Source organism: Apium graveolens, chromosome 2 (genome assembly GCF_009905375.1).
Source record: "Apium graveolens cultivar Ventura chromosome 2, ASM990537v1, whole genome shotgun sequence".
NCBI lineage: Eukaryota > Viridiplantae > Streptophyta > Magnoliopsida > Apiales > Apiaceae > Apium > Apium graveolens.
The window spans coordinates 59032309-59043187 of NC_133648.1; positions in this window are offsets into that span (position 1 = coordinate 59032309).

The window sequence follows — 10879 nt, forward strand, 5'->3', positions numbered from 1 at the left end:
CCCTTTTGAGGTGTAATGGCTCATAATTGTGGAATAAAACGACTTGTGTTATTTTTGGTATTCATCTCTGAGACTATAACTTGTGGTGTGTGTGTATATTGTGGGGTCACAGTACGTAGTAGTTCGTTGTTTATTAAGATTAAGTGTTATTAAGGGAAATAGAACTCGTGACAACCCGGATCCCCGACCCCAGATTTGGGGGTGTTACAACTTCCCCCCTTTTTGGCTTCATCTGGTAGAAGTAGGGAGACAAGCAATTCCACAAAGTTTGGGATTTCATTGAGTTGGATTTGTTGAGTAGCTTGATTCTTTTCTTGTCCAATTTACATTAATGTCTTGCTGAATCAGTGTTTCTTGAATTTTGTCCACCTTGGCTTGAGTTATTGAGTTTTGACCTTGAAGGTTCCTGGTACTCAATACAGTAATTCTGAGCTGTGCTTTGAAGTCATCATTCATCAACATCTCATCAGCTTTAGCCAGGTGCTCAGCAAGAATATTTGCACTAAACATAAAATCAACTTTGTTCCACTCCTTGATTCATTCTCTTCCTCTGGAGGTTTCACTCCAAGGTACTGGTGCATCCTCTCTCATAAACTTCTTAATCAAATCAGTTTTATCAATTGTTTGTAGAGGTGCATGTCCTGATGGACCAGCTGCATTAGCATTTACATTTGTAGTAGCTTCACCAGTATTGTCAGCATTTACTTCAAAAGAACTTGCAGAATCTTCAGTATCAGCATCTTGTGATAGAATGCTTGTATGTGAAGCAATAGAAGATTCATCTGCATAAACATCAGCATCTAGCAGTGGAGTTGCTGGTGGAGTGTGCTGAGAAAGGTTTGAAGTGGTTGGAGCTTCCAGATACAAGACCATAGGCACATCCAAATTTTTGATATTAATTTCAGCACTTGTGCTTGGATTTCAGCATGTATTGGAGAGTTTATTGGAGACACAGGAGTTGTAGACATTTGAGAAGTCTCTGGCTCTTTGATTGGAGATTTATGAGCTTCATGAAGTTCTGGCTTCGCACTTGGAGGAGATTTAATTACAGTAGGTTCTTGTGAGATCAGAGATTCCTGACCCCCCTTCCACAGATGTTGCTTCCATTCCTTCTTCAGAGGTTGATTCTTCTACAGCCCTCCTTGCTCTTTGCTTTTTAAGTCTCTTAGTTGATGGAGAGACTCTAGGAGCTTGATCATCAGAGTTTAGCTTTCGAAGCCTCTTTAGGGGCCTAGAACTCCTAGTTTCTTGAGCTGTTTGAGAAGAGACCTTCTCAGCTACTTCAGCAACAGCTCCTGATGGTTGAACCTGTATCTCATCATCAGACTCATCTCTTAAAATCATCTTCATTCTTTTCTGTTGTGCCTGAGGTACTGTCTTAGTCCTCTTTGCTCTAGAAGAAGAAGGTTTCACTGGATTATGTGCTGATGGTTGGTTGGCATGTTCTGATGTGAGTGTTTGTTGAGTGACAATAGTAGGTGCTGATGGTTATTGTGGTTGTTGTTGTTGAACATCAGGATATAGCAATGAATATGTATCAGAATCAGCATTTACCGGAGCTTGCTTTACTGATAAAGGAATTCTAAGGGGTCTCAAAACTTCCTTTTTGTTGTCAGTAGGTTAGAGATTAGTAAAATCCCTCTTAGCTAATCTAAACGGTTCTATGAGTTCACTTGCTAGTTGTGGTTCATCTGATTTACAGTAATTATAAATTAACTGATAGAACCTAGCAAAGTAAACTACATTCTTGTCCTCTTTCATTCTATCTCCTATAAAATATAACACAATCTTTGCATAATCAAAATGAGACTGGTTTAAGAGTGCATACCCAATTTGTTGTGTCAGAATAGGAATGGCATCAAATTTGAGCACTTGTTGGCAAACGTCTTCGTGATGCAATCGAAGAAGAAGCTCCATTCCCTTCGAATATATGGGCATTTGAGTTGACCCATTTTAGCCAAACTCTTTTCATACCCTAGATTAGCCATCATTTGCTGTAGCAACGGTTCCTCTACAACAGAACTGAATTGACAGTTTTCAGGTAGGTGTAGAGCTTTTCGAACTGTTGCCGGAGTAACAACATACTCAACCTCCTTTACTGTGAACACGATGCTTGGAGTCACATGCTTACCACCATCATCATAAAGTCCCGTTCGCCAGAACGTCAGAACTTGAGTTCCAGATAAAATGGATGGTTGCGTCAAAGCGAACCCAATTTCACTATGAGATAAGAAATCCTGAATAAAATGAAGTTCCGAAGGAGCTTCACTCTTAGTGAGAATGGCAGCGTAGTTGTTTGGGATGAACTTTGCTCCATTAAAGATTATAACCTTGGGGGCCATTGAAAATGAGTGAGAATTTAGAGTGCCTGAAAGGTGTTTGATAAAATGTCTGTATAGAAAACCGTCAGAGAATATGAGAAAATAAGAAAAAGAGAGAGAGTATAGAAAGAAATGTAAGTAAAAGATTTTAAAATCTTTTATCTCTTTTACTTATACGCTCCACTTGACAGCAGTTATTGAGAAGTGGAATAGACTTTACACCTATCAGCCATGCAGTAGTTAAGACAGTAGTTAATGGACATGGTAAATAAGTAATGATTACTATGCACATGCAGTTTTTCAAAAAAAAACTGTTCCCACTAAACAAGTAATTATGACTGTCTTTATCTCACTTAAACCAATATTCTGATAAAATATAATTGTTCAAGTATTGACCAAAAAAAAATAAATCAAGGAAATAAATACTGCCACGTAAGCATCAGAACTTGACTTATAATCAGAATTTAAAGGTCATCAGAATATGGCTTCTGATCTCAAAAAGTGAATGTTTATTTCTGTAATTCTTCACACAAATACTGATATGGTTTCTGCAGAACTTAATCATCAGAACTTCCATCAGAACTTGTCCTCATAATTTATGCAACTGACACTTAAACTGTTCATCTAAAACAGCATTGATCACCACAGTAATTTTCATCATTCATATAGAGTGTAAGTGTGTGTTGTAAGCTAAATATCAAACAAAGAAAAAAGTCTGATTCACTTCAGTACATCTTAGAAATAAGGCATAACTAAGAACTTTGCTCAAAATCTGTCATTAGTCTGAAGTCTACTATAGAATAAGTTCATGCATGAGTCCACCTCAACTGTTTTGTGCTCATTTTGTGCATCTTTTGACATTCTTTTTCATAGGAGCTCCTCAGTGTAAGTGAGTCACAACTGCTTGTCAGAATTTATGCTATTATCAGAGTATTTCTCCAGTAATTAAAGAATGTGAAAAGTCACCAAGAAAATTTTATTTTGCTTTTCTAATGCATATTACTTAATACCAGCAATGCACTTGGGTCTTCCCTTTCACATACATTTTTCTCTAGATCTCAAAGGAGTAACTGATATTTATTTCTTTTCTTTACTTGTTCTTTTGATAAGTGAGGCTTATCAGCACTTAGTACATCCATAAGATTTACCAACATCAGAACTTAACAGATAAGAAGCACTATTCTAGTTTTTTGACTTAGTAAAAAGATACACAAAGTAAACCTAACCAAGCTCAATATCAGAATTTGCTTGTGTTAAAATATTTCCACATAAACAGTTACTTCAAATATGGGATCTTTAGTATATTAGAGACTACTAGGTCAACATATAGAACAGTTATCCTCATTGGATTGAATAGTCACAGGAACATTCATATCACTATCAGAGTTTAGAAATTCACATCAGACAACAATCATCTATTAGGTAAATTTCAATATAAGCATAGATTACATAAAGATAGTAATATCTTTAAATACTGATCATAAAGTCTGATGTATCAGAACGTAAACTAAACAGACTTAGAGAAAGAACCTAAAACCATTCCAAGTTCATTTACCAATCTTGTAAAAGTAGCTTCACATAGTGGTTTTGTGAAGATATCTGCTAGTTGTTGATCTGTTGGAACAAAATATATTTCCACTGTACCTTCCATCACATGTTGCCTTATGAAGTGGTACCTAATGCTGATGTGCTTTGTCATTGAGTGCTGAACTGGATTACCTGTCATAGAAATAGCACTTTGATTATCACAGTAAATAGGGATTTTAGAAAATTCTAACCCATAATCCAGTAACTGATTCTTCATCCTAAGAATTTGTGCACAACAGCTTCCTGCAGAATTTGTGGAAATTGACTTTTGTTTCTTGCTGAACTAAGAAACTAATCTGTCTCCAAGAAATTGGCAGCTTCCACTTGTGCTTTTCCTGTCTATTTTGCACCCTGCAAAATCTGCATCTGAGTAACCTATTAGCTTAAAGTCTGATTCCCTAGGATACCACATTCCTAGATCAGCTATACCCTTAAGGTACTTGAAAATTCTTTTCACAGCTGTTAAGTGAGGTTCTCTTAGATCTTCTTAAAATCTTGCACAAAGACAGGTAGCATACATAATATCAGGTCTACTTGCAGTTAGATAGAGTAGAGATCCAATCATACCTCTGTAATCAGTAATATCTACTGATGTACCAGTATCCTTATCCAATTTTGTTGCAGTGGTCATAGGAGTGGATGCACTGGAACAGTCTTGCATTCCAAATTTCTGGTGTACTTAGATTGACAAATAAAAGTTCCTTCTTCATTCTGTTTGACTTGAAGACCCAGAAAATAGGTAAGTTCTCCTATCATACTCATTTGATATCTTGACTACATTAGCTTGGCAAACCTTTAACAAAGTTTGTCATTTGTAGAACCAAAAATGATATCATCAACATATATCTGCACCAAAAGTAAGTCATTTCCATGGTTGAGATAGAATAAGGTTTTGTCAATAGTCCCTCTGTTAAATCCACTTTCCAGAAGAAACTGAGCTAATGTCTCATACCATGCTCTTGGAGCTTGCTTAAGGCCATAAAGTGCTTTATCAAGTCTGTAGACATGATTAGGAAATTTTGAATCTACAAAACCTGGAGGTTGTTCAACATATACTTCTTCTTCCAATTCTCCATTAAGAAAAGCACTTTTTACATCCATTTGAAGGTTATCTCTAGAACTGGATGCTCCCCCATGATCCATGTTGTCTCCATCAATATTTTCTGATACTCCCCCTGAAATTATGCTCTCTGAGTTGGATCCTTCAGAATTTGAGTTTCCAGAATTATCAGAACTTGGCCCATCATAACTAGATGAATCAGAACTTGAATTTCCAGAATTATCAGAACTTGGCCCATCAGAACTTGATGAATTAGAACTTGAAGAGCATGTTCTTGGTTCTGATGCTTCTTGATATGTGGTTGGATCTTCAATATGCCCCCCTGCACAGGTGCATTTTCTTTGGCGTAGTCACTATAGTTTCAATAATATCAGAGTTTAACCCATCAGAGTTTGTAGCATCAGGATTTAGACTATCAGAATTTACAGAATCAGAATTTAAAACTTCATTCTCAAATCTCAGCTGATCATGATCATTGAAATCTTCAAGTCCAGTAATCTTCTTATCATCAAAAGAGACATTGATAAATTCCATGACAACCCTTGTTCTTAAATTATAGACTCTGAAGGCTTTTGTGGAAAGTCGATATCCAACGAAAATTCCTTCATCAGCTTTTAGATCAAATTTGGATAGCTGTTCAGGATGAGTCTTAAGAACAAAACACTTGCATCCAAATACATGAAAGTACTTCATATTTGCCTTCTTTTTCTTCACCATCTCATATGGTATTTTTCCATGCTTGTTGATAAGTGTTGCATTCTGAGTAAAACAAGCATTCTGCACAGCTTCAGCCCAAAAGTAGGTTGGTAAATTTACTTCATCAAGCTTAGTTCTTTCAGCTTCAATAAGAGTTCTATTCTTTCTTTCAACAACTCCATTTTGCTGTGGAGTTCCAGGAGCAGAGAATTCCTGCTTTATTCCATGGTCTTTGCGGAACTCTTCCATAATCATATTCTTGAACTCAGTGCCATTATCACTTCTTATGATTTTCACAGAGTCTTTGACCAATTTATCCAGTTATTTGACATGGTCAATTAAGATAGATGCAGTTTCACTTTTTGTGTGCAAGAAATACACCCATGTGTATCTGGTAAACTCATCTACTATGACCATAGCATATTTATTTTTTGCAATAGACATGAAATTCACTAGACCAAATAGATCAACATGTAGTAGGTGATAAGGCTCAAGAATTGAAGATTCAGTCTTGCTCTTGAATGAAGATTTTCTTTGTTTTGCCTTTTGACATGAATAACAAAGGCCATCAGGAGCAAATACTGATTTTGGCAGTCCTCTCACAAGATCTTTCTTGACTAGTTCATTTATATTGTTAAAATTTAAATGAGAGAGTTTCTTGTGCCAATCCCAGCTTTCTTCAATTGATGCTCTGCTTAACAGACAGATTGCAGAACCATCAGAACTTGTTGAAAGCTTGGCTTCATAAATGTTACCATGCCTGTATCCCTTTTGAACAACTTTGCCTGTAGATTTGCTTACAACTTCACAGAGTTCTTCAAAAAAATCCACATGATAACCTCTGTCACAGATTTGACTAACACTCAGCAGATTGTGTTTTTAAGTCCTGAGACTAGAGCTACTTTTTCAATGATGACATTCCCAAGATTAATATTGACATATCCCAGAGTTTTTCCCATGTTGCCATCTCCATAAGAAACTCCTGGGCCAGCTTTCTCCACAAAGTCTGATAGCAGGGCTTTATTTCCAGTCATATCTCTTGAACATGTCCAGAAGTAGGATGTTTTTCCTGTTGCCCTGCAATCATAAAAACTACTAATGATTAGTTTTAAGGACCCAGACTTGCTTGGATCCTTTGGCCTTATTAAGTTTATTTGCATTTGCAGCGTGTTTAACTTCAGAGTTTATGCTAACATTTTTCATATCAGATTTTACAGTATCAGACTTTACATCAGAACTTACACTGGAAGGAATTAAAGCAACTTTCTTCAAAGAAGGTTTTATTTGATAATAATCATAGTACAAACTATGATATTTGTAACACCCCCAAATCCGGGGTCAGGGATCCGGGTTGTCACGAGTTCCATTTCCCTTAATAACACCCAATCTTAATAAACAATCAACTACTCTGTAATGTGACCCTACAATAAACATACACACCACAAGTTATAGTCTCAGAGATGAATATCCAAAAATAATCACAAGTCATTTTATTCCACAATTATCTGCCAATACACCTTAAAAGGGTTTCCTGAATAAATTTACATTTCTTTGCCATTATTACAATTCATAAATATACATAAATCTGGTACATCAAAAGTTGAAGCCTAGCCTATTGGTAGTTCCTACCTCAGCTACAGCGACATCAACGCCTATAGGAACCTGCGGAACATTTCCTATCCGCTCGCGAATTGGGAGCTTGGTCCTGTTCATCTTTTCTATCTGTTGTTGTGTGATGAAAGAAGAAAGCAAGGGTGAGCAGCAAGCCCACCAAAATAATATGTATAATGATTAACAATATATGAGCCTTCTCATAGTACTCATGAAAGTCTTGGTCAAAAGAAATGAACCAAGTTTGATATCTTAATGCGATGAAGTCGCAAAATATTCAGTATATATACATATATACTTTTCAAAATCTTGGAAGTCCTCTTCCATGCATAATATACACAGAGTTCCAGTTTATAATTGTATAAAAATAAATATCGTTGCAAGGTGATCTCATATATCTAACCTTGTTTCAACGTTTTTCTGAAAATCTTTGACATGCATAAGATAATCATTTACTAGATATAAGTTTAAAAGATGAAGTTACAAGATACTCCAATATACTTATATCTTTTCCAAATACTACTTGAACTACCACCGTTCAAGTTATAATGAGCTTTCAAAAGTTCATCACATAGATGAGACTACATGACAAGATTTGAATAGATTCAATCTTTGAATATCATTATAAATAATGAAGTTACGAGATACTTCATTAAGTCCCGATATATATATACACCTATATATATATATACGTTTCCTGAAAACCTCTGTCATGTAAAGTATGAACAGAATTGCAATATCCAATAAATTTGGAAAGGAAAGAATTTTGGCATAAACCTAATATCTTGCTGATCAGGCAAAGATACCAATAAGTAACCTTTTCTACTAGTAGATGGATGAATCCCCCACCGGTCATCACCCTGGCCACATAAGGACCTTGTGCTAGACCGCCACCCGGCCTCTTACGCGTTGATGGACTGCCACCCAGCCACTTACAATTTGATAGACCGTACCCCGGCCTGTCGCTTATGCCGACTCAATTAGATGGGCTTACTTCCCGAACGTTGGGTAAGTAATCAATTCATTTCTCAAAATAACAACCTCGTTGTGAATATAATAAACACCACAGAGCCGGATCCCTCAGGTTTTGAGCGAGTATTTAAATCCCTTTTGAAAGGAGGATCTTAAATATAAAAGAATGAGTTTTGGGATCCGCCCTAACTTTTAGAAATCATTTTGAAGACTCGAAAACATTTTTAAGAATGTTTGGAGTACTGCTGATTTATTAAAATAAATCAGTCTCGATATATTAGAAATATCTAAATATTATTATTTAAATAATATTCTCATAAAGATAATCCTTATAAAAATATTCGAAGTAGAAGTTTTAAAACTCATACTTGAAATGGATATTAAATAACCAAAGATATACTTATATGAAAGTACTATCTTTATTTGAATAATCGAAAATAAGTTTGATTATCGAACATTATTCTTTAATAAAATAAAGAATATTATTAAATAATAAGCGGAGTCATAATACCTCGAATGAATATTATAAATAATATTCATTAAATAAAATAAAGTGAGTCATACATCCTCAAATGAATATCCAATTAATAATCATTAAATATAATAAACAGGGTCATAAGTCCTCGAATGAATATTCAAATAATATTCATTAAATAATATAAAGTTATCGAATAAACCTTATTCGATTAATAGTTTTGAAAACTATTCATATATATATATAATATACTCGGGAACATCGACTCCCGGTTTAGAAATATGTTCACCTTTTTATCCCCTATACTAAGGTTAACTCAAATACCGCTTATCTCTAGCATATGTATTATGCAACTATAAGCATTTGAACCAACAAATATATAAATAAAGAATATGAAACAGGCATGCATATATACCATATCACATGCTACAGTATATCGCAAGAATTTTCTAATAACAAATATGCATTTATCGCAAGATCATGCATATACACATATACATCACAACAACAGTTATACGGGTAGAAAACTTGCCTGAGCGACTGGGGGTTATTAATGGCTTGGGACGAGTCTGGTAACCTATAAACAACAGATAAGTTGGAATTAAACCAAAGTCACTTGTAAATCTATACTTTAACCAATTTAGACTCTAACGCTCACTTTGCGCTTAATGGTTCTCTTAAGTCGCTCGAGTACCCTCGACTCCACTATTTTTAATAAATTAACCATTACGAGTTTTAAGGAGATTCTTTCGCGAGTGTCTTACCAACTGCCTAACACACTTAACATAATTGTTTCATACAATAATTAACCCTTTTAGGTCTTTAACCTATGTTTCAAAGTAAGGCGAGGGGTAATGTTTCGTTCGCGAAATGTCGTTACTTAAAACGGCCGTTTCTCCTAAACCGTACATCGGAATCAAACGAACCACATATCAAAACGAAGCTCGTAACATGAACTATCTAAACTAGGCAATGGTCAAAACCTAGCAGGGAGTTCTCGGGTCCTAATGTTATGAACAAAAGCAGTCTAAAGTAAATCAGACATTACGACGGCTATATTTACGCGATTTCCCAATTTTATACCAACCAATTCAACACCAAATCATCACCAATCAATCCCAATACAACCATATGACCATATCACTCATCAACCACTTTAAACCATTTAAACCAAGCTCAAATCATACCATGAATCATCAAGAACAACTAGTGCTACTTTTTAACTCCAAAATCAACAAAAGCACTTAACCACTAAGATCTCAACATGACAAAACAACTACTACACTTAATCTCTCATTCCATCATCATAATCATTTATACCAAACAACTAAATGCTAAGATAATGAAGAGTTATACCTTCCTTGAAGCTTTTAATCCATGAAAGATCTTTGGAATGCCCATGGAAGCCTTAATCTAACCTCCTACAAGCTTGTTCTTTCAAAGAAATCAAGAACACAAAAATTAATTTCAAGAAAGTACTATTTACCATCTTCTTGAATGATTTATTGGAAATGCTAGGAAAGGATTTTGAAGCTAAGATTTCTAGGAAGTATGTAACTTAACTAGGAGAAGCTAGGATAATTACCTTGTAAATTAGCAAGTGGAGGAGCTTGGACTTCCATTTTGCTAAGAAAGAAGCCGAGAGCTTCATGAAGAAAATGGAGTGTTTTGTGTTTTTTGTGCTTTATTTTGATTTGCCTTGGTCGTTTTTGTTTTGATTTTGGTTAATTACCTTATTAACCTTGAACTTTGTGTGGTTATCATTCAACCACACCTCTTTCCCCTTATGTCATGCTTATGTCATGCTTATGATGTCATCATCCCTTACTTGCCCTCTTCTTATTGGTTGGATGACCTCATCATCCCTAACCTCCTTGATTAACTCCTAATTGTTTGCCTAATGACCGTTGATCTGTTATACGGTTCGCTTAACTTCCGTTCTCGTTTCTCGTTTGAGGGATCATACCCGGGATCTTATTACTTAGGTTCCCTTAACCTTTCTCAATACATTACATCCCTTTTATGATCCTCTCTTATAATCCTTGAATTTAAATCCTTTTTATCCTGTTACCTTATACTCAATTCTTTCGGTATCTGGTGGATTTTCAGGAAAAATCAAAGTGTTCGGATTTGGATTCTGATGATCTTTACATACAC